We start from the raw sequence: 26,078 nt of genomic DNA on the forward strand, positions 1-26,078 counted from the left end.
GCAAGTCTTAACAAATTTAAAAAGATTGAAATCATACACAATACTTTCTCGGATCATAAAGGAATGAAATTGGAAATCAATAATAGGCGGACTGCCAGAAAATTCACAAATATGAGGAGGCTCAACAACACACTCTTAAACAACGAGTGGGTCAAAGAAGAAATTGCAAGAGAAATTAGTAAATACCTCGAGGCAAATGAAAATGAAAACACAACATATCAAAACCTATGGGACGCAGCAAAGGCAGTGTTAAGAGGGAAATTTATTGCCCTAAATGCCTATATCATAAAATAAGAAAAGGCAAAAATGCAGGAATTAACTGTCCACTTGGAAGAACTGGAGAAAGAACAGCAAACTAATCCCAAAGTAAGCAAAAGGAAAGAAATAACAAAGATTAGAGTAGAAATAAATGAAATTGAAAACATGAAAACAATAGAGAAAATCAATAAGACCAGAAGTTGGTTCTATGAGAAAATCAATAAGATTGATGGGCCCTTATCAAGATTGACAAAAAGAAGAAGAGAGAGGATGCAAATAAATAAGATCAGAAATGGAAGAGGAGACATAACTACTGACCTCACAGAAATAAAGGAGGTAATAACAGGATACTATGAACAACTTTATGCTAATAAACACAACAATTTAGATGAAATGGAAGGGTTCCTGGAAAGACATGAACAACCAACTTTGACTCAAGAAGAGATAGATGATCTCAACAAACCAATCACAAGTAAAGAAATTGAATTAGTCATTCAAAAGCTCCCTAAAAAGAAAAGTCCAGGACCAGACGGCTTCACATGTGAATTCTACCAAACATTCCAGAAAGAATTAGTACCAACTCTCCTCAAACTCTTCAAAACAATCAAAGTGGAGGGAAAACTACCTAATTCATTCTATGAAGCAAGCATCACCCTCATACCAAAACCAGGCAAAGATATTACAAAAAAAGAAAACTATAGACCAATCTCTCTAATGAATATAGATGCAAAAATCCTCAATAAAATTCTAGCAAATCATATCCAACAACACATTAAAAGAATTATTCATCATGACCAAGTAGGATTCATCCCAGGTATGCAAGGATGGTTCAACATAAGAAAATCAATTAATGTAATACACCATATCAACAAATCAAAGCAGAAAAATCACATGATCATCTCAATTGATGCAGAGAACGCATTTGACAAGATTCAACATCCTTTCCTGTTGAAAACACTTCAAAAGATAGGAATACAAGGGAACTTCCTTAAAATGATAGAGGGAATATATGAAAAACCCACAGCTAATATCCTCAATGGGGAAAAATTGAAAACTTTCCCCCTAAGATCAGGAACAAGACAAGGATGTCCACTATCACCACTATTATTCAACATTGTGTTGGAGGTTCTAGCCAGAGCATTTAGACAAGAAAAAGAAATACAAGGCATCAAAATTGGAAAGGAAGAACTAAAACTATCACTGTTTGCAGACGATATGATATTATACATCGAAAACCCGGAAAAATCCACAACAAAATTACTAGAGCTAATAAATGAGTACAGCAAAGTAGCAGGCTACAAGATCAACATTCAAAAATCTGTAGCTTTTCTATACACTAGTAATGAACAAGCTGAGGGGGAAATCAAGAAACGAATCCCATTTACAGTTGCAACTAAAATAATAAAATACCTAGGAATAAATTTAACTAAAGAGACAAAAAACCTATATAAAGACAACTACAAAAAACTGTTAAAAGAAATCACAGAAGACCTAAATAGATGGAAGGGCATACCGTGTTCATGGATTGGAAGACTAAATATAGTTAAGATGTCAATCCTACCTAAATTGATTTACAGATTCAATGCAATACCAATCAAAATCCCAACAACTTATTTTTCAGAAATAGAAAAACCAAAGCAAATTTATCTGGAAGGGCAGGGTGCCCTGAATTGCTAAAAACATCTTGAGGGAAAAAAACGAAGCTGGAGGTCTCACGCTGCCTGACTTTAAGGCATATTATGAAGCCACAGTGGTCAAAACAGCATGGTATTGGCATAAAGATAGATATATCGACCAATGGAATCGAATAGAGTGCTCAGATATAGACTCTCTCATCTATGGACATTTGATCTTTGATAAGGCAGTCAAGCCAACTCACCTGGGACAGAACAGTCTCTTCAATAAATGGTGCCTAGAGAACTGGATATCCATATACAAAAGAATGAAAGAAGACCCATATCTCACACCCTATACAAAAGTTAACTCAAAATGGATCAAAGATCTAAACATTAGGTCTAAGATCATAAAACAGTTAGAGGAAAATGTTGGGAGATATCTTATGAAACTTACAATTGGAGGCGGTTTTATGGACCTTAAACCTAAAGCAAGAGCACTGAAGAAGGAAATAAATAAATGGGAACTCCTCAAAATTGAACACTTTTGTGCATCAAAGAACTTCATCAAGAAAGTAAAAAGACAACCTACACAATGGGAGACAGTATTTGGAAATGACATATCAGATAAAGGTCTAGTATCCAGAATTTATAAAGAGATTGTCCAACTCAACAACAAAAAGACAGCCAATCCAATTACAAAATGGGAAAAAGACTTGAACAGTCACCTCTCAGAAGAGGAAATACAAATGGCCAAAAGGCACATGAAGAGATGCTCAATGTCCCTGGCCATTAGAGAAATGCAAATCAAAACCACAATGAGATATCATCTCACACCCACCAGAATGGCCATTATCAACAAACAGAAAATGAGAAGTGCTGGAGAGGATGCGGAGAAAGAGGCACACTTATCCACTGTTGGTGGGAATGTCAAATGGTGCAACCACTGTGGAAGGCAGTTTGGCGGTTCCTCAAAAAGCTGAATATAGAATTGCCATACGACCCAGCAGTACCATTGCTGGGAATCTATTCAAAGGACTTAAGGGCAAAGACACAAACGGACATTTGCACACCAATGTTTATAGCAGCGTTATTTACAATTGCAAAGAGATGGAAACAGCCAAAATGTCCATCAACAGACGAGTGGCTAAACAAACTGTGGTATATACATATGATGGAATATTATGCAGCTTTAAGACAGGATAAACTTATGAAGCATGTAATAACATGGATGGACCTAGAGAACATTACGTTGAGTGAGACTAGCCAAAAACTAAAGGACAAATACTGTATGGTCCCACTGATGTGAACGGACATTAGTGAATAAACTTGGAATATGTCATTGGTAACAGAGTCCAGCAGGAGTTAGAAACAGGGTAAGATAATGGGTAATTGGAGCAGAAGGGATACAGACTGTGCAACAGGACTAGATACAAAAACTCAAAAATGGACAGCACAATAATACCTAATTATAAAGTAATCATGTTAAAACACTGAATGAAGCTGCATCTGAGCTATAGGTTTTTGTTTTTTTGTTTGTTTGCTTGTTTGTTTGTTTGTCTGTCTGGTTGTTTGTTTGTCTTTTTTTTACTATTGTTATTACTTTTATTTTTTTTCTCTATATTAACATTCTATATCTTTTTCTGTTGTGTTGCTAGTTCTGCTAAACCGATGCAAATGTACTAAGAAACGATGATCATGCATCTATGTGATGATGTTAAGAATTACTGATTGCATATGTAGAATGGTATGATTTCTAAATGTTAGGTTAATTTCTTTTTTTGCTTTTTTTCCATTAATTAATAAAAAAAAATGAAATCTGTAAGCCATTTCAGAAAAAGCAATGATTGGAAATGAAGTTATCCAGGAAAGATTTGTGGAAAGTTCTATCATCTGATAGGTATGATCCCAGTATTCTGCCTTAAAAATTCAACATGCATCTCGTGGGAACTGTTTAAACAGAACCACTGCCAGTCTTGACTAAAAGGGACAGATTGTAGGGGGAAAAGCTTTAAAGACAGAACTATATTCAGACCAAGAAAGCAGGCACACGTGTACATTTGGAGAGGGTGAATTTACTCTGAAGAAAGAGAGCAGGTCTTCTGCCTCAAAGTTCAGGGAACCTGGCCTCAGAGAGGGTGGAGTACAATCCTTGGGGTTTAGGGAGATCCTTGCTGCTATCCAAATTTCCTGAGGGGGTTTAGAGTGTACCCCAGAGATGGCGGAGAACCCAGATACTGACCCTATGCTTCCTGAGGGTGGAGCCAAGAAAAAGGTGGTCTCTCCAATGTCCCCAAAGGTTGCACCCTTCACCTCAGTGTTTGAAGAAGGCAGGACCACTGCTTAGTCTCTTAGAAAGGGTGGGACAGCTGCATTCTAAAGCACCAAGGAACATGACTCTCAGACTGTAAAATCTAATGTAGTTTGTCCTGTGGGCTTTTGGAACTGCTTGGTACCTTGACATTGTTGTGTACACCCAGAAAAACTGTATTCTTTAATCCTGATTCAATATTGTTGGGTAGGATCTTTTGTTATGCAATTTTATTGAGATATATTCACACAGCTTACAATCCATCCAAAGTATACAATTTAAGGCTCACAGTTTCATCAAGAAATTCATCACCATATTCAATTTTTTAAATCATCACATAGTTGTGTATTCATCACCATGATCAATTTTAGAACAATTGTATCACTCCAGAAAAAGAAATAAAAAGAAAAATATCATAAATTATATACTCTTACCCACTCACCTCATTGACCACTAGTATTCCAGTCAACCAAAAATTTTTTATCCCTCCTCCCACCTGTTATGTAATATTTTCTCTCCTTACTATTTACTCATTTGTTGGGTGGGATATTTTTTATTAGGGTGTATCCATACTGATTTAAACACCCAATTTTGGATGGGAAATTTTGATTCAGTTGTTTCCATGGAACTATGGTTCCATACATTCAAGTTGCATAAGCTTTTCATTTGATGCCTTCAGTTTATTACTTTCCCTCATCAATGTATACAACATATCTAACAGCCAACCAATATCCCTATACCTCCTATTTCCATAAAACTCCATAAAGAGGGAGGGCCACGGTGGCTCAGCAGGCAAGAATGTTTGCCTGCCATGCCAGAGGGCCTGGGTTCGATTTCCGGTCCCTGCCCATGTAAAGGAAAACAACACCTCCATAAAGATGTACAAAACTTGTCCCCTAGAGCCTGTCTTTGTATAAGTGAATCATTAGCAGAATCCAATGGTGATATTCTGACTATCTCTTTTGCCAGCTCACCCCAAGGATTGGAAGTGTTAGATTGTGGAAAACAGTCTTTAGTGCCTATGAGTCCAGTCAATGCAGAAACCAATCATATATACTCATTTTTTTTTGTATGGGCATGCACTGGGAATCAAACCTGGATCTCTGGCATGGCAGGTAAGAATTCTGCCACTGAGTCACCATTGCACCATTGAAAAACCCATTTTCAAGATTCTGTTTCTTAAGAACCACTTCTGATACCAAGCTGTATTAGCAAGGGTTCTCTAGAGAAACAGATTCAGCAGTTGATATCTGTTAATATAAAATTTATAAAACTGTATCATGTAACTGTGGAGATGCAGAGTCCAAGGTCAGCAGGGCAGGCCACAAGCTGGCAACTCCAAAGATAGTCCTCAATGAACTCTCAGGAGAGGCTGGCTAGACAACTGTGGGGATGTAAGTGTCCAAGCTCTGTAGGCCAGGCCCCAAGCTGGTGGCTTCAATGAAGGTCCTCAATGAACCCCTAGAAGAGGCTGGCTGGCTAAAGCAGGAAGAGTTATTGTCTCTTCTGAATCCTCCTTAAAAGCCTTCTTGTGATTAGGCAAGCATCACTGATTGCAGAAGACAATCCCCTTAACTGAATCAACTATGGATGCAGCTAATGTGATCATGACTTAAGTCCATGAAATGTCCTCACAGCAATAGACAGGCCAGTGCTTGCCCAAGGCACCAGCACCTGGCCAAGTGGTCATCCTAACTAGAAATAAGTAATAATTTCATCATAATGAACAAGAAATTAAATTAACTAAAATTATGAAGCAATTATTTTGAAAGTATTGTCATTGGTGTGTGTGCTATTTGCATGCCACAAGGAAGTCAATCTAATGAGTATTGATTGGGAAAGATAAAATTTTAAATGAATGCATGTGATACAAATTTTGAGTTAGACACAGCAATTGTTAAAATAATATGAAACCTTTAAATCTGCAAAGTATGGCTGGAAGTTGAAGAAACAGCCCAGATTCTTTTTTGTCATTCTAAGTGTGACTGTATTATTCAATATTTTCAATGTGGAGTATTTTATTTTGAGCCTATTCCAAAAGTCAGGAAAGATTTTGCGAATCTGTGGTCTTGGCAACAAGAAGTTATCTGAATTACTACAATGGAGGCAAAGACCCTGAGATAAACTTTTCTTGATGATGTCTTTTTGGAAATGAACTGAATGAAGCAGTGAAAGAATTTTCATTTTGCCACACAGGATTTAAGCATGGTGAAAGGGAACACTGGAATAAATTCTGAACCAGTACAGCTCATTCTTGAACATACTTATGAATCCCCTAAGATCTCATTAAATGCAGATCCTGATTAGAAAGGTCTAGTTTAGTGTCTTTGATTTTTTCTTTTCTGCCAGTGTTTCTGGCATACTCATTTGCAGATCCAGTTACTATACACCATGGGTTCAGAGGCCATTTGAGTTTTCCACACTTTACAGAAGTGATTCAGCAAAAGTGCATGTATTTTTAATAAAAAGAAAATGATTTTCATATATATTAGCCTAGGCATATTTCACATTTATTTCTAGTGACATTTACCACCATATTCACAACAAACAAAATCCACTAATAAAAGGCAGTGAAGTAAAACTCTTGAGTTCCACTGAAATATAAATTTCAATTCTTACTGAAAAGTTGCCTAAAGTTCTATGGTTCATTGTGGTGTAGGTACTTAAATTTTTTTCTCAATGCACTCAATATGTTTTAAACTGTCTTTGTATACATCCAATATCCTTGAGAGTCTGATTACTTCCACCTCAGTGATACAACTGAATACTGCTTAACCCCACAAAGCTCCTCAACAAATTCCCTGATTCCCTTTTTCTGGAAACTGTCCTCATCTCCTAGATCAGTATTCACCTGGATTTCTCTGGTCTATATTCTATGTGTTTGTGAGCTCTTTCTGAAACCTTAATTATAGGAAATGCAGGCCTCAGTCTCAGCTCTTCTTTTCTTTTTCCTCTTTACCTAGGCAATACTTTCATTCACTTGACCTCAGATATTATCTTATGTATATAAACTTATGCTTTCCCATCTGGCTGTAATATCTGATTTCCAGACATGAATATTTATTTCTCAAGTGAGATATATCAGTTCCCTCATCAGTAATGTAGATTAACTGATTTTTTTGTTTTTCTTTTTATTTATTTCTTTTTAAATTATATTTTTGAAAGCTTTCTCATCTTTGATAATTTAAACTTTAGTAAGGTACTTTACCTGTGACTCGTGCCTGGGGTAAAAAAAAAAAAAACTTAAAACAATATTTTGTACAGAATGCCTGCATTTCTGGGAGGATTTCCCATCTCCCAAAATGAAATAGTTCTGTATTCTGTATTCAAAGCATCCTTGATTTCTTTTCCTATAAATGATCTCTTCTAATGTAGTGCTTAAACTCCACAGTTCTGGGCTAACTATCTTTTTTATTTGTGAGTATAACTTTATACCGTTGTAGAGGCCTAGTTCAGAGTAATCTGTAACCATCTTCACATTTCTGACAAAACAATGTCATTTGCAACAAGAACAATATCATTTGCATCAAAAATGTTGTGGTGTAACTAGGGTGTAATTCCTAGGGCTATAAGAAAACCATAATGATGGAGTCATTGATTACCAAAATGCATAGTAATAAACTAATACAGAATACATCTTGTTAAATTTCATAACAGTGAGCTTAAAATGAAAGCTAAAATATGACTTTAGAATCAAATGCCTATACCTAAAATGATTTGCTTGATTTTTGTTTCTGAAGTTTTAAAATATATTTTAAGATATGACTGAATGTTCTCATACTTTTAATATAAAGGAAATAGTGCTGGCTGTATGATTTCTGTTTGTGGTGATTGTGAAGTTCTGGCAAAGTAGCTGATGAAGGCAGCACAATATATTGCATATGATTATTCCCATGGCTTATATGATGGGGAGTGTTTGAGATTGGAAAGTTTATGTTGCATATATGTTTTCATAAAATTTGAAAAAAGAGAGAAAGACTATATAGACAGTAAAATTTGAATGTATTATATGATCCCAGACTGAGTAAAAGGAAAAATATGGTACAAATCCTATTCATAGTAAAATCATTAATGAATCTAGATTATTTATTCTGGGAAACTTAATACTTAAAGTGTTTTGTTTTGTTTTTTTAGAAAATTTCTTTATTATAGTGCAAATAACTTTCAGCAGTGACATAATCATGTAAGAATACATTTAGCAACATTTTACACCAGGCAGTAAATAAGAAAGTGTTTCTTTGAAAATATGTCATGGGAATGTTATTTCTGCATTAATACTGAAAATGCCAATGCTGGTCCTGTCAAGGCAATAGGGCTTCCTCCCTTTCTGGGTTTAAAAAAAAATAAAAATGAAAGGATTTGCCATTTTAACAAATCACCATCAACTCTAAGAGTGAACTCTTCAGAGACTCCGAACCAAGGTTGGCATGATTTGAAAGGGGGTTTCAAGATTTTTAAAAAATAAAAAAATTTTTAAGACGATTCTGAGATGACCCAGAAAGTTATAAGTCACTTTTAATAGCTTTTTAAGGAGATACACACATTCACTTTAACTTTGCTGCAGAAACGGACAGATTGTCTAAAACCTGCCTCTTATTCCACCAGAGCCTGACTGTTATTTATACCCCTTGTTTTTGGTTATATTGCAAAATTAGGGCTGTGGTCAGAAATAGCTTAAAAACCCAAATGCCTTCCTGTGAAACTTTAAGTTGCACTTTCTATCCTGAAGTTCTCACCTTAAACTTCATAGGCCAATGAGAGAATGTGAAAATTGTTTCTGGTTTACAAACTAATGATTAGTGCAGCCAGATTAGCCCTCTACTAATGTAGCTGTACCTGAATCAAACCATCATGTCATTTAGATGGATCCCAATAGGCTTTGCCAAAAGGCTCCCATAGCTCTCATGGAGAAATGAGAGGACTAACCCCGTGTCTTCAAGCGAAGCTGCCTCATTGCCTTCCTGAGTGTCAGTTCCAATCAGCTCTACTCCAAGCTCAGATAGTTTCTGCTGAATTATGCAGTGGGTGGGAAAGGTTGGCTATTCAAAGGAGACCTTCCACAGGAGCTTCCCCTATAAGAAGGCTCAAAACCCCTATAAATATATTCTCAGGGTGCCCTCTAAATCTGTCTACAAATACTTCTCAAAATTGAATGGCTCTACAAACCCATGAGAAATTAATCACTTGGCTATACCTGGAGCCACAGAACAGCCCTGATGGCCGAATAAGGCTGAATCACTCAGCTGGTATGTAAAGCTTTTCAATGCACAGTGTGTCTTGTGGAATAAAGTATCCTCTTACGTAACACAATGGAGCTGTGGTAAATGGTTTCAAAGTTGAGAGGAATCCAAACACATCACCTCCAAAAAAAATTCAAAATGCTCATTTGCTTTGTTTATCTTAAACTTTGGTACTGAAACACTGTCTACATTCTCGACACATGAAAATGACATGGCCACTTCAGTGCCTGTGCATGCTGTGTAAAAATCTCATAAGCAAAGCAGGACAAGAACATGTCATAGCAAGATGCAGTATGCTGTACAAATCAAATCTAAATGATATAGAAATACACCCCCACCCCTGTACCCCTTTCTTCCCCCACTACGTGACCAAAGCAATGCCAAGGGGCCTTTGCTCCAAAGCTAATGGAGTTTGGGAAGTCCAGCACCCAGGACTCTACCCAGCCCTTGCCTTGCAGTGATATTTACAGTTCTTCAGGTTTGGGCTGGAGCAGGGCACTCCACTGCACCATCAGTTCCACAAGTGCAGGGAAACTCCTCCAGTTTAATTGGAAGCATCCACATTCTCTGCTGAACTCAAAGACCCAGAGGCCTGGGGGGGTTGACCTCACAGATAAACTGGATTGTTTCCTGATCTGGATCCTATCTTACCCTAACATTTCAGCAGTGTCAACACAGTAGGAAGTATCTTCTATTCTGAAGCTCCAAAGACATTGCTTGGGGATATTGGTGAGGGTCACATTAGAAAAGTTATACAATGAGCTAACAGCTTAAATTAATATAAACCATTTCTGAGAAAGTTATCTGGGGCCATCTGCTTCTGCTTTATACTGCATTCCAGAATCATTTTAATATTACTCTTTTAAAAGTTCATATAGTAGTTATTTAACAAATTGTCTATGCAATCACCTCTGTTCTCAACTAATTTAAAAACAACTTAAATTGTTTATTTTGTAATTATGTAAATCTAGGAACAAATAGTTAATTAACCTTAAGGAAGCCAATACTGTGCTAATTCACAGTAAGGTGAAAAAGCAAATGTAAATAGAGTGTTACTTAATGATCAATAACTTGAAAAGCAATTGTATTGAAATATTGCAAAGTTTCCCAAAAGGATAAAGAGCAATTCATATCAATAAATCCTAAGTTTAGGGGTATAGAGGATACACTGAATACTTTAAAGTAGAAATTTACCTGTTTCATGACTGTAATACATAGTTTTCCCCCAGGGACATAAGATATTTATACATTCAAATGTTCATAAATTGTGGTTTCTGATGCTCAGTGACAATGCTTACTAATACATACGTTGAATATAAATAAATAACTACAAGAAAGCCTTAAAAATCTGAATTAACATTATGCTGTGCAAAAGAAAACAAATAAAAACAAACAAAAAACAACCCAACTCGACCAAAATAAAACAAAACAAAATCAAACAATCCTTGAACAATACATTCTGTGTAAATACCCTGACTAAAATGTTGGTTCTGCTACACAATTACACTTCAGTGCAGAAAGGATAGTTGATTTCGGTGTACCGATTTTTTTTAAAAGTCTTTAGCACTTTTGTTTAGCTTTGAAAAGATGAATAAGTTTCTATCAAATCACAAATCATCACAAATCTATTTTAGTGTAGTTTGAATAAAATCCAGTATAAATGTATTATTTTGTTCTAGGAATAATGGCTCGGTGTCTTTGTCCCAACAGCTTTCTTCCAAAGGGCAAAGCACAGTTGAGGTTGTCATTTTGTGTTTAAACTGCACAGAAAAGAGACTGTAAACTTGCTGTTTGTTTTTGTTTTCTTTTTAAGTCTCCAGATCTTGCTAAGACACTTCTTTCAGACCAACACTCAGATGGTTGTGGCACCTGGTCCTATGTGAAGCAGGGGTGGTTTAAGCAACATCAGCCAAGTTTAGTGATCTGGAGGTCCCCGTTTATCTTTATGGTGTCAATTGCAGATAATGTTTGAATGTGGTGGTAAAAATCAAAGAGTTAGTGTTCATCCACAAACATTCTGAAGCGTGGGTGCTCACAAAGAATTTCCACTCTGAATGGCTGGTCTGGAATGAATGGAAAGTAAGGGATTGCTGACTGTTCTCCCCTTTCCCCAGATATGCAAGAATTTCTGAGTAGCTGCGGGTCTGTGAACACAGCTTTAAGTTCAATTGCCACATCCGCGGGAGGATCTTCAGAGTCATCACAGGTCAGGCTAATTACAAAGCTCTCTGGGTTGAGATCTACGATGCCCATCACTAACACCTTTTTGCCTGGTTTCATGCCACCTTTAATGTGCCCACCAAATGGAACTATCAGTCGTGGGAAGTACAAGTCTGCTTGAACCGGAGAGCCCAAGGAGTTATTTAAATGCCCATCATCTAGTTTCACTACGGCATCACTGTCGGCCACCGATCCCGCCATCTTCCTGCACGGCGCGGTGGGGCTGCACCGAGGGCGGCCCGGCCCAGGGGGACCAGGAACGCGGCGCGCGCTACGGCATCCCGGGGCTGTCCTGCGCCGGGCGAGGGAGCGGGTCCGAGGCTGGCTCCGACGCGCACGCCCGGGGGCCCGGCGCCGACCCGGCGGGCAGAGCCCGGGAGGAGGGGGAGGGGAGGGGAGAGAAGGGGCGGCGCAAGCCGGGAGGTCGAAGGTGGCGGCGGAGTAGGGGTCGGCTCTGCGGCTCCGGCTGTGGTTGCCGCCGCCCGGGGAAGGAAGGTGGCGAGGGCCGCACCGTGCCGGCCCTGGGCGGCCTTTAAAAGCCGCCGGTGTCCGGGTCCAGGGCGGGGACCCAGCTGGGTTGCCGCGGCTTGCTCAGCTTGCCCTGCGCCTCAGCTATTGGACGGTGGCTGGAGGCCCGGGGGTGAGGGACGGTCCTACCCGGGTCGGGGCGTGCGGGGTTAAAGTGTTTTAAAGTTCTTAGAAGAGTATCGAAATTTGAGATGATGAGATATGTTATGTTCTTTCCTTTGTACAGTAATAAAATATATACATTTAAAAGCAAATGAATACATTTTTATTTGAATATGTATTTTTAGCACAAACAGCTGTAATTATATACTACACTGATGTTCACATCTTTAGTGAATGGTGGTTGATTACAAATACTTTTAGAGATGTAGTTTGGTAGACATTTTACCCCAGAGTCCTTACCCCAGCATATCAAAATCCACAAAAAAGAATCCTCTGGGAAGTTATGTAGGTTGGTTTTTATATTTTAATAGGAATTAAAAAGTATCTTTGTGATGTATGCATTTTGATGGCAAAGATATTGTTAAAGAAGGCATGTGTTGATTATATGTATTTTTACTGTCATTTGAAATAATGAGGGTGTGTTTGAATTATAGGACTGATGACACTGTCAACTGCATTAAAGGAGAGTACCCCATGAAATGGTACATTTTCTAGAGTGTTAAAGAACCTCTTCGCACTGGAATTTGGTGAAGGTGCATTAGTAAGTCTTGATTTACATGCATTTTTGCCCTGTTTGGGTTCTGTTTTAGAAGAAAGAGTATTTTAACCAGAAAGGACAGTCCTTATTTACTTTCAAATGATTGGATTTGACTGCAGGCATTTATGCCCAGGCCATTTGAGATCAGATTAGGTTATAGCGGACATACACTTTCTCTAGATTCATAATTCATTAGCACTTTTCACAGGGAAACTTTCCTAAAATCATTCAAGGAGTAAATTCAAGCAGGTAGACCAGTAGGAAGCACAGGCAAATGAACTAATAAATGAATAATGACAAATTTTATTAGTGACCTGAGGGAAAGGAGCTCTGTGTTTAAACCTGGCTCAACATCTTAATCATGTTCTGTTTGGAGTCATGGAAAAGACAGGACATAAGGACTATTCTCAGTAAGTGGATATTGATGTTAGTATAGTTTATGCTGGTCAGTAAACACCAGGTGAGACAGAAGTTGATGTTTTGGTAGTGGATTCAATCATATGAAGGTCCTCACATGGAGGGGAACCTGGACATAGGCATAATTGAGTAAAGAAATTATATAAAAATGAGATTTTCACAATAAGGTGCAGAATCTGATTATTGAAATGAGAGATGGCATTTGAGGTAAAACCTAGGTGTAAACCTTAAGGAATTTGAACTGAGGAGACAGGCAGAAAAAATTCAAACTCTGACTTGTGTCTTTTTCTTGCCATGTAATTTTCTAAGATTACTAAACATTTCTGAACCTCTGTTCATTTCATTTACTGAATAGGTAAATCTGCCTTAATCAATATGGTTAATTTGAAGATTAAATAAATGTAATTCTCCAAGCACATTTAATACAACATTGTTTATGTGAATTCAGTTATAAATGGGTAAGTTCATCTGACTTGCTTTTCAGAAAATATCATCATTTGTCTGTGAAATTATTATGTAATTATTAACAATGTTAATAAAAATTTAAAACATAAAATATCTTCCTCATCTATAAAATTATGAAATGAAAGGATGTTACAGATGAAAACTATTAATATAGTATGAGATGTCAACTGCCATTTTACTAATATCAGATTGAGATACTAGGTTTGTTTCCTAATACTTCATTCTATATTATTTGAGCCCCCTGAATTTATGGGGATTATAAGATGTTATGACCCATATACACATGCTACATTTTGATGCAAGGGATTTTCAGGACTATATTTGTATAAGGGCAGCTGTCCATTGATCCCTCAAAGTGGACCAAGTCATTGAATTGATCACCCCATAATAAAAGGCATTGATTCTTGGTCACTATCTAAATTTACCAGGGTGAGATCATAAGTAAGTATTGAGAGAGTGATATTATTAGACATCTAATGTGGAAGAACCATGATGATTTCAGGCAAGTATCCTCAGAAGACAGGTACAAGGTAAAGCAGGAGAGGAGTGAGAGTTAAAATATTCAGAGATGAATATTTCAGAAGCCAGGCATGCTGATAGCTGAGAAAATCCAGTGTTTCCTCTGGATGTGGAGACCAAATGTTTTGAAATCAGGGATGGAATGGAAAGTCTCAGAAAAACATGGGCTAATGAATATATAGAACTCAATGATTTTCATCTTATCTGTACAAAGAATTTATTCTTTTGGAGCATACTTCATATTCCTATTTATTGGACTGGGTTTTTCCCAGGTGAAAGATTAGAAGTCATGAGAATTGTGTGTGGAAATCAGGGACAAGTCCAGAATCTAATAGCTTCTTTCTACATTCTTAACTAGTGCATAAATTGTTGTGGTATATAAAACCTGAGGAAGATAGTTGTCAGCTGAACTGTTGACCTTGCAGGCAGTGGTGAGTAAGGAATTCTTTTTACTGAAATTACCCATGTGTTTTCAGCAGATGGCATGGATATTCTAATCTCATTTAGAAGATATTTAAGGACCTGAGCTAAAGTTATATTTATCCTGGTTTCTGGGATGGTGATCATTCATCAGTATGTAATCTTTCATTGCAAGTTTGTTCCAGACTTCATTAAGACTCTATTCAGTGGAGAGCTGAGAGAGGTTTTTTCTCATTCAGCCCATATCCTCTTTGGAGGAATAATACACTCCTTGATCCTGTTAATGCCAGCAAATGGCTTAGGCATACAGTGAACTTAGGTGATAGAGGCATGTAACAGCAGATGTTTACAGTCAGTAGGGAGGCTGGTGTTCATCAAGTGAATTCGATCAGTACAGTGACACAGTTGCTATGATGGAGGGTTTTGCATTGTTAATAGAGGCAAATGTGAGGATTAGTTAATATAAGGAAAAGAGGAATAGTTTATTTTCCTAATTTCTTAAGGTAGTGTTGCTGTGTATTTGTACATTTTTATAACTTTCTAAAAGATACCTAAAAATTTTCCCTTTTGTCCTCATTGCCCATTTTCCCTTCTTTTAAACAGTCTTTATTCAAATTTTGTAAATGGAAGTAATGAAAAGAACTCTTGTTTCTTTAACTTTAGCTTGCATTCAGGAGTAGAGTGGGTAGAGTAAAATTTATGTCCCTATGAAAACATTTAAAGAGTCAGAGAGACCATAATAACTTGAGAGCCTTCTTTTATTCTTGAACATAACAAGGAGATGAAGGTAGAAGAGATGATGAATATGGGTTTTGAAGAAACCAAGGAAAGTTGAGTTTGGAAGATCTCTTACCCCTGGAATGGCCAGCTAGGACCATATAGGAGTCTCAGGAGTCTGTGGAGTGTACCACTGATCTGTCTGTGCTTGTATGTTTTAATGAATACCTGAGTTATGGAGAGTTGAGTTAAGCAGCATACATTGTTGCAAGTTGTCTACAATAGCTGTTTAGTTCTACAGAATGCTATGCTTAGCTGCAATGTTTGCTGCCATTCTATTGAATAATATACCTGCATATTATGTTCAGATGAAAAATACTTTACACATAAGCTCATCAGATCTTTCAAAATTTCAAACTGATTGTGAAATGATTTCTTAGATGAAAGAAAACTGAGGTCATCTGGGGCAATAATCTATAGTTATAAAAGTGGCAAAACATGGGTATTCATTGTCCTGTGATGAGTCTCTATATTTACTTGAAATAGGTTGAAAAGTATCTTTTCTTAAAAGGGTGAAGTTCAAATCATACATTATCATCAGCAAGTCATAATGACCAGTTTATTAGGAAATGTCCAGGTTATATTACACCATGTGCTTTTTGAGATTTTTTTAATAATTGAGACAAATAATCAGTTGTGTGTATGTGTATATGTCTATACCTGTGAAAGACAGATGACTAACTTCAGCATTGAGAATCATGACTTAAAACTTAAATGTAGTTTAAGATTTCTTTTAACAGTCACAAATTCCTCAGTGCTATGCTATCAATCATTCTGCTCTGGATATTGGAAGATGGCCCTACCTGAATTCTTCTATCTCTCGTGTTTTTAGAAGTTAGTGAACTTGAAAGATGTAGTTATAGAATTCACTGCAGGATACATCCCACAGAAAGCTGTTCAGAGATGTGATGCTGGAGAATATCAATCAACTGCTCTCAGTAGGTGAGTCTCAAACTTACCCATCTACTCCTCTTAAGAAGTATCTGAAACAGCTTACTTATATTGTTTTAGATTTTATTTTTTTACTTTATATACATATTCTGTGTTATTTTATAATGTGAAAAACTGCCTAAAATTTTTGTCCCCTTATTTCTTACATCTACTTTCTCACCTGACTGAAACATAATCTTTGTGAACACAAATTTCACATTTTCTTTTACTCAATGTCAAATGCTCAGTACAGTAATAGGAATATGATAAGTATTTTCTATAGGGATAGATAAGGGGATTAAACGTGTCCTAAGTAATTATTGTGCTCTAGGTATTTGGTGTGGATTCTGATGATAGCAATAAAACAAGAGGTATATCCTTTACCACATTACTTAGACTGATCCAAGGAAGCTTATTATATTGATCAGGTTATCTCCAACAGGACATATCTACAAATATGAGATTTTATAAAAGTGTCTCACACAACTGTGTGGATGCATGAGTCCAAATTCCATAACACAGGCACTAGTTGGCAACTCCAATGAAGTGTGAACACTTCAGGAGGGCTGGTTGGCTGAAGAAGACATGAAAGTTCTCTCTTCTCCCCTAAAAGTCTTCAACTAATTGAATTAAATCCAACTGATTGGATTCACTCTTTGAGGAAGAAATTTCCTTATTTGATCATGGATGTAATTAGCACAGATGCAATAAACCAAGTGATGATTTTATGAACCCATCTTCTGGTTTATTAACCAGCCATGAAATTTCTTTGCAGTAATGATTATACCATTCCTTACTTGACCAGACAACTGGGCACACTCATCTGGCCAAGTTGACCCATGAACCTAACTTTCACAGTTGTTTTTAAATTATTTTCAAAAATAATAATGAACTGTTGTGGAAACCTAGTATTTCTCCTTGCCTGAAAATACAGAATATTCTGCAGTCTGTCCTTGAACTTGGGCATCAGCAACCAGAAGTTCTCACTGTACTTGGGCATAAGGTCAAGATGTCACCCTTTCATGATGAAAAATGGTCAATATTCCCATGTTTCAGGTACTTTGCCCTTGGTTGACCTTCAATATATATGTTCTTCTTTAGTCACTATAGTGGTTTGAAGCTGTATCTACTGCAGAAAAACAATGTTCTTAAACCTAATCCATTCCTTCACATGTGAACCATTGTTTATATTAACTTTTGATGAGGTTACTTTAGTTAAGTTGTGTTCCACATCAAGCAGAATGGGTCTTCATCTATTACTGGAGTCTCTTACAAGAAAACAAAATTCAGAGAGAGAGAGAAAGCAATCAGTAGTAAGAAGCTGAAGTCAATGAAACCTTGAAGAAAAAAAAAGAAACCAGGAGATGGCATGATATGTCTTACCATGTGGCAAGCTAAGGAACAATGGTTGCCAGCTGTGAATCCCAGAAAGTTGCAGCCTTGGGGAGAAAATGTTGCCTTGATGATGTTTGGATTTGGATCTTTTCCAAATCGCAAAACCATAAGCTAATAAATTTCCATTGTTCAAACCAACCCATTTAATGCTGTTTGCTTAGGAAGCAAAAACAAAGTTTGGCAACAGGCAATTGGGGTGCTTTTGTTGCACATACCAAAAATGTGAATATACCTTTGGAATGGGGTAATTGGTTGATGCTGGAAGAATAGTGAGGTCATTTATAGAAAATGACCTAGATTTCTTTGAAGAGACCATTCATAGAAGTGTGGATGTGAAAGTTATTTCCATTAATGCCCTTGAAGGAAATGATAATGCATTATGAAGGCAGGAGGAACAAAGATTCTTGTCAATATTGAGTTCTGATGTTTTGTGGAATGCAGATCTTCATTCATGAAATAGGATATTTAACTGAGGCAATTTCTAAGATAAACATGGAAAGTTCAGACTAATTTCTAATTGCAATTTATAGTAAAATGTGAGAGGAATGGGATAAACTAAGAACTGAAATCATGGGCTTTAGAAAACAGAAATTGATGGTTTGTAGAAGTTGGAGCTTCTGGAAAGTGAGTCCCCTGAGAATAATGCTTCATGTGAGGTTTCATTAAACATGAGACCAGTCAACAATTTCTGTTAAGTCAATATTGGAGGTTTAGTTTTCCAGAAAGGATTTGTGGAATGTTCTTCTGTCTGACACTTTGGACCCCTATGTAAAACATTCACAACTGACAAGGTTTTTGCAAGATCTGCATAAAAAAATCACTGGCAACCTCAATGAAAAGGGACAGATTGTAGGAAATATCACTTCAAGGGCTGAACTATGAAGCTGAAGTCTGGACCAAAGACAGTTTCAGGCAAGAAGGTGGGGCCACAAATATATGTTGAAAGAATATGTCTATTTCATGGCTTGGAGTCTGTTGGCCTTCAACCCCGTGTTCAGTTCCACCTCACTGTTTCAGAGGGTGAAATCAGTAGTCATGGAATTTTAGAGTCTTTATCTGCTGCATAAGTGTTCTGAGAGGGTTGTGCCTATTCCCCATGGATTTCAGAGTCAGAGCACTACCCCCAAAGTTCTGAGTCATTGGCTTCACTCCTGTGTTTACAGATGCACAAGCACTTGGGAGGGCTGCAGTTGCCACTTCAGTTTTGGAGGTCAAAATTTCATTCCATATGTAACTCTCAGACCTTGAAATGTAATGGAGTATGCTTTAAAGGCTTTGAAACCATGAACTCTGTTTTCCTTTCAGTTTCTACCTATGTAAATGGAAATATTTATTTCATACTTGTTCCTCCATTGCACATTCTTCTCTGGATTTTCCAGGTGCACAGGCAGATGGAAATTGTACTCCTGGACTGGGCTAACCATACCCATAACCAATTTTTTTCTCTTTTTATTATTTTTTAATTTTTTAAAGAAATATATAACAAACTAACACAAACATTCTTAACTTTTGATCATTCCATTCTACATATATAATCAGTAATTCACAATATCATTACATAGTTGCATATTCATCATCATGATCATTTTTTAGAACATTTACATTAATTCAGAACAAGAAGTAAAGAGACAACAGAAAAAAATTCATATGTACTGTACCCTTTACCCCTCCCTTTCATTGATGACTAGCATTTCAATCTAAGTTTATTTTAACACTTGGTGCCAGTGTTAAATAAACTTATATAATAATTTTATTATATAAAATTATTATAATATAAACTGAATAATAAAATAAACTTATGATTTACTCATCTGTTGATAAGGTAGATAAAAGGAACATCAGACGCGAAGTTTTCACAGTCACACAGGCACATTGTGAAAGCTATATCATTATACACTCATATTCAAGAAGCATGGCTAGTGGAACACAGCTCTTCATTTCCAGGCAGTTCCCTCCAGCCTCTCCATTACATCTTGACTAACAAGGTGATACCTATTTAATGCATAAGAATAACCTCCAGGAGAATCTCTCGACTCTGTTTGGAATCTCTCAGCCATTGACACTTTATTTTGTCTTATTTCACCCTTCCACCTTTTGATTGAGAAGGTTTTCTTAATCTCTTGATGCTGAGTCTCAGCTCATTCTAGGATTTCTGTCCCATGTTGCCAGGAATATCCACACTCCTGGGAGTCATGTCCCATGTAGATAGGGGGAGGGCAGTGAGCTTACTTGTTGTGTTGGCTGGAAAGAGAGGCCACATCTGAGAAATAAAAGAAGTTTTCTTGGGGGTGACTCTTAGGCCTAATTTTAAGTGGGCTTGACCTATCCTTTGTGGGGTTAAGTTTCATATGAACAAATCCAAAGATTGGGAGCACAGACTATTGCTTTGGTTGTCCACACTGTTTGTGAGAATATCAAGAATTCTCCACTTGGGGAAGTTGAATTTTCCTCTTTTCTCAACATTTCCCAAAGAGGAATTTGTAAATACTTTTTATTCACTGTTCAAATCACTGGATTTATTGGGGTATCACTCTGGACAAACCAACAAAATATCATGCCCTACTCAAAGTTCCATTTACTTATGGTGTTCAATTAAGCTGTCTACATAAGATATATTAGGAAATGCACTAGTCAAAATATAAATTTTGTACTCAATAAACATTTTTTGCTTTAGTCTCACACATTTAAAAATTTTTAAATATTGATTACCATTATTTTCAACACCCTGCAGTAATGATATTCCTTTATTCTTCCTCATGCAGAAACATTTTTAAAATTTGTACATTTAGTCACTATCATTATACATTCTAGACATTCTTAGATTATGCCATCTCAGTCTTTATCATCTATTCTTCTTTCTGATTTCATTTGTGTCCCCAGCCCTCCTCCCTCTATCATTCTCACATTCTGCTTCATTCAGTGTTTTAACAGAATTGTATTACAGTTAGGTAGTATTGTGCTATCCTTTTCTGAGATTTTACAATCCTGTCCTGTCACACAATCTGTATCCCTTCAGCTCCAATTACCCAATATCTTACCCTATTTCTATCTCCTGGTGGTCTCTATTACCAATGAAATTCTCCAAGTTTATTCATTATTGTCAGTTCATATCAGTGAGACTATATAGTATTTGTCCTTTTGTGTCTGGCTAATCTCACTCAGCATAATGTCCTTAAGGTCCATCCATGTAGTTACATACTTCATAACTTTATTCTGTCTTACAGCTACATTATATTCCATCATATATATATACCACAGTTTGTTTAGCCACTCATATGTTGGTGGACATTTTGGGTGTTTCCATCTTTTCACAATTGTAAATAATGCTGCTCATAACTAATTTGGACTAGACTTTGGCTTAAGTTTTGGGGGATATTTTAATGGAATGAATGTATTTTTGCCTATGGAAAGAACAGGTCTTTCTGGGGCCAGAGGGTAGAGTCTGGTGGTTTGAAATTGTATATACCCAGAAAACATTTTGTCAACTAAAATCCATACCTGTGATTGTATACTAATTGTAACATGACATTTTGGTGAGGTCCCTTCAGTTAAGGAGTGCACTACCAAAAAGAAGTTATGTTTTAATCTTATTACTGACATATTTTATAAGAGAATAAAATTCAAATACAGGGAGAAAAGTCCATCTGAAATAAGCTGAAATCAATGAAACCTAGAATAGAAGGGAAACATCAAGTGATGCAGCCTTGTACCTTGACATGTGGCAAGCCAAGAAAGCAGGGTCAACACATGCCAGTCCAGAACCACAATGTTGAGGAGAAAGCATTGTCTCAATTGTGTTTTGATTTGGACATTTCCCTGGCTTAAAAGCCATGGGCAAATAAATTTCTATATTTTAAGTGAACCACTTTCATGATATTTGCTAAAATAGCATAAGAAACTAGAATGTCACTGTGCCTGTTTTGAAATATAATATACCCAAGAAAAGCCATATTTTATTCCTGATCCAATCTTGTGGGATGAGCTGTTTCTTTTGATCCTCATTCAATAGTATAGCTTGGAAACTTTTGATTAGATCATCCCCATAGAGACATGACATACCCAATTGTGGGTGTTAATTCTGATTAGAGGGAAATGTGACTTAACCCATTCCAGGTGGGACTTGATTAGTTTACTGGAGTAGTTCAAAAGAGGAAATGTATTAGAAAGAGTTAAAAATGACAGAAACCTCAGAGACCACAGAACCATTACACTAGAGCTGACACATATGTGGACATGTGGAGAACAGAAACAGAAATGTTTAGAGATGCTTGGAGCCCAGCAGGTGTTGTCATGAGGTGTTAAGAAAGCCAGAACCTAGAAAGATCCAAGGGAAGCCAAGAGATGAAACCCAGCCATGGAGAAGTAAAGTGAGGAACACTCACAGGAACAGAGGCTGAAAGCAATGGAGACTGAAGCAAGGGACTAGCAGATGTCAGCCACATGACTACCCAGCTGACAGGTGTTCTGAATACATCAGCCCTTCTTGAGTGAAGGTAATTTCTTATTCATGCCTTAATTTAACACTGTCACATCCTTAGAATTATAAAATTGTAATTTATTGAATTCCTCTTCATAAAAGCCATTCCAGTTCTGGTATATTGCATTCTGGCAGCTTATACTCTAACAAAACCAGCTTCATTGGACTTCAGGATAATGCACTGGTAAGTGCAAAGAAAATTTCCTTTGTTTTTCCCACAAACAGGATACCAGGTCTGTAAATCAGATTTAAGTTCAAATTTGGCTGAAGGGGAGGAACTGTAGGAAGAAGGAACTAGATTGTTCCATAGCCAGAATTCAGGTGAGCTCTTGGAACATGTGCTTCTGAACAAGGAGGAACCTTGTCAATGAGTGAGTCTGTTCTTGAAACTATGACATCAATTTCTGCAAGCTATATTTTCTGGAGTGTAGGTGTGGATGTTGGGGAAACTTCCTCAGTTATAATCATATTATCATTTACTTACTAATCTGTATTCAAATGTCTGTGTCTTTGGCAAAATAGACATTCATGGACAATTGGATTTGAATTTTCACTTATTGTCCTTTTCCTGGTTCTCATCTTCAAGATTTTCCCTCTCTTTACCTCCCCAAAATATTATTTTTGAAATAATTTTTCTTATAATTCAATCTTGACAATATAACTGTCAATGTCATACAAAGGTTTCTACCTGTAGTAATCCTTAATTTGATATTTTTTTCTCAGATAGCTGCCATATTTTAAATAATTATAGGGCTATGTGTATTGCTTTAATGTATTCATTTACTTAATGCTGGTCTAGCAATTAATTGACTTGTCAGTTCTTTCAGGCAGGGAAAGTAGTCTTAAAAAAACAAGAAATGCTATCCATGCATTATATCTGCAGGAAAGATATACCTACCATCATGTCATTGGTAAGCATCATGGCTGTAACCCTGGTCTTCCAAATAGATACCTGGGAGTGGAATAAATGAAGAATTCAGTACAATCACTTCACTCAATATTCTGTAAGTTGGTTTAGGTGCTAATACAGGAAAAGTGTGCAACAATTTGAATTTAGAGAAAAATCAATTTCACCACAATAGTATAATCTTAGTTATTTATAAAAAGATAATTCTATAAATATGGCTCATATACTAATCTTTGAAGCATTATAGTCTTCAAAACTAATTAGATAGTTTAGCAGTTTGGATGCTACAAAAATGTTGATCTCTATACCTGCTGGAGAATAACATCATTCATAAGCAATATGGGAAATATTTTAATTGGAGACTTCGCTGATTGACTAGTTTACAATTTATATGTATATGAATTAATATTTATGGACAAACCTCTTATAGTCTCTCCTCTACTTCCTAGAAGCAGAAATCTCATGCTCAAAAGAATGGCATTATATGTAGTGAATTGCCAGAAGATTGCATGCACAGTTCCAGGGTGACTCATCATGTATTAACTCACAAGGGAAGGAAATCTTACTTCAGCAACCTATTTGTAAAAGCCCTCAATGACCAATCATCTTTGAAACAATAAAAACAGTTTCACACTAGAAGTATGTCATATGAATGTCATCTAATTGAGAAATCATTTGTTCAAAATTCTGCCCATACACATTACAATGGAGCTCATATTGAAGAGGAACTGTGAATATCATCTATGTGGGAAAGCCCTTACTAAATATTCTGAATTGTGACAACGTGAGAGAATCCATACTAGAGAGAAATCCTATGTATGTCATTTGTGTGGTAAAGCCTTCACTCAATATTCTGGCCTTAAACAACATGAGAAATCTCACACTGGAGAGAAACCTTATGAATGTCATCTATGTGGGAAAGCCTTCACTTATTCTAGCTCTAGACAACATGAGAAAATTCACACTGGAGAGAAACCACATGAATGTCATCTATGTAGTAAAGCCTTCACTCAATATTCTGGCCTTAACCAACATGAGAACACTCATACTGGACAGAAGCCCTATGAATGTCATGTATGTGGGAAAGCCTTCACTCAGTATTCTGAATGGAAGCAACATAAGAAACTTCATATGGGAGAGAAACCTTTATGAATGCCATCTTTGTGGAAAAGTCTTCACTCAATGTGCCAACCTCAGACAACATGAAAAAACTCATACAGGAGAGAAACCATATGAGTGCCATCTATGTGGGAAAGCCCCCACTCAAATTTCTTATCTTAGAGTACATGAGAGAACTCACACTGGAGAGAAGCCTTGTGAATGCCATCTATGTGGAAAAGCCTTCACTCAAGGTCCTGCCCTTAAAAAGCATGAGAGAATTCACATAGGATAGAAACCTTATGAATGTTATCTCTGTGGAAAAGTCTTCATCCATTACTCTAACCTTACATGATATGAGAACACTCATGCTGGGGAGAAACCCTATGAATGTCTTCTATGTGGTAAGGGCTTCAGTGAATGTGCTTACCTGAGAAAACACGAAAGAACTCACACAGGAGAGAAACCTTATGAAAGCCATCTATGTGAAAAAGCCTCCACTCAGCGTTCTAACCTGAAAAAACATGAGAGAACTCATACTTGAGAGAAAACATATGAATGTCATTTATGTCAGAAAGTCTTCACTCATTATTCTAACCTTAGAAAACATAAGAGAACTCACACTGTAGGGAAACCTTAGGAATGTCATCTACGTGGGAAAGCCTTTACTCAATGTTTTAACCTGAGAAAAGTAAGTGCTTTCTCCATAGCATTCAGTCTTGGCTAAAGGACAGTCTTCAGAGTTCCCAGGTGAAGGAGCTCATATGCAAAAATTAAATCCAAACATAGTGCTGTTTTCATAGCATCACAAAATCATTCAAAACACTGAACATAAAATGGTCATTCATATAATACTCAATCACTACCTCCTTAATTAAATTTAAACTTAGTATCATAATTTTTAAATGGATTTCTTTAGAGTTTAGGCTCTATAATGGGATTTAATATTGTTCTACCTTAATGGCATGGTATTGTGATGGTAACTAAATATATTTTGAAGTAATGATTGAATATATAGATTTTATATATAAAATTGTAATAACAATATAAAGAACTCCTGGTCTTTTCAAGTTCCCAATTGTTATAGCTTCACCACATTTACCCCTTAACACAAAACACACCAGTGTTTGTTTCTTAACAACAGGAATGCTCCTCTACATAACCACACAAACACAAATTGGGTAACAAAATAGTTTTCATACTATGATCCAATCCACAGATCATTTTCAAATTTTACCAGTTGTCCCTATAGTGGGAAAATGTTTCTTTTTGCTTTTCAGCTCATATTCTTTCAACTGAAACTGTCCCTGAGAATTTCCCCCATGTCCTTGACAGATTGGCAAACACAAATGATTCCAACCCAAATCTTTCCACAGCCTCCTCCTGAACTGATACATGTTGAATTCCAACAGTAAAACCCCAGATTGATGCTGCCCACTCCTTAGTGCACCCATTCAGAAGGATCTGAAATCCACCCACTTCAACCTCAGTGATGTCAGCTTGATAACTGGATGAACTTACACACACACATGGATAAATTGCTTTCTCGTTATAATGAGATTTGAAACTTATAGGGTTATATCTTCAAAGCATCTATGTTATTGTGCACACTCAACTTTATAGGACACTAAGAATCAAGTAAGCTTAGCTTTCACAAAAGATGATTGTAGGCTGGAAAAGGAGACAGTCTCTGACAAAAGCTTAGAACTGGTGCCAAATCCTTAATGGCCAGGCTCATTAAAAATGTAAAACATAAACAAACTGTGAACCTTCAGTGGGAAGTTCAAATTAGTTCGATTATCT

General features: G+C 36.7%; 1 long non-coding RNA gene and 1 pseudogene across 1 annotated transcript in view; one reads left to right on the forward strand and one right to left on the reverse strand.

Moving 5' to 3' along the window:
• Window positions 1-25,134, forward strand: part of LOC143669654 (uncharacterized) — an 80,394-nt gene extending 55,260 nt beyond the window's left edge. Inside the window, exons 2-7 of the long non-coding RNA XR_013168955.1 lie at window positions 12,767-12,873; window positions 14,630-14,702; window positions 16,301-16,410; window positions 22,496-22,641; window positions 23,154-23,274; window positions 23,627-25,134. This is a non-coding gene — a long non-coding RNA (uncharacterized LOC143669654). The remainder of the gene's footprint in view (window positions 1-12,766; window positions 12,874-14,629; window positions 14,703-16,300; window positions 16,411-22,495; window positions 22,642-23,153; window positions 23,275-23,626) is intronic.
• On the reverse strand, window positions 11,167-11,850 carry LOC143669650 (galectin-related protein pseudogene; annotated as a pseudogene).
• Window positions 25,135-26,078: the final 944 nt, after the last annotated feature.

This window comes from Tamandua tetradactyla, chromosome 26, assembly GCF_023851605.1.
Source record: "Tamandua tetradactyla isolate mTamTet1 chromosome 26, mTamTet1.pri, whole genome shotgun sequence".
Lineage (NCBI taxonomy): Eukaryota > Metazoa > Chordata > Mammalia > Pilosa > Myrmecophagidae > Tamandua > Tamandua tetradactyla.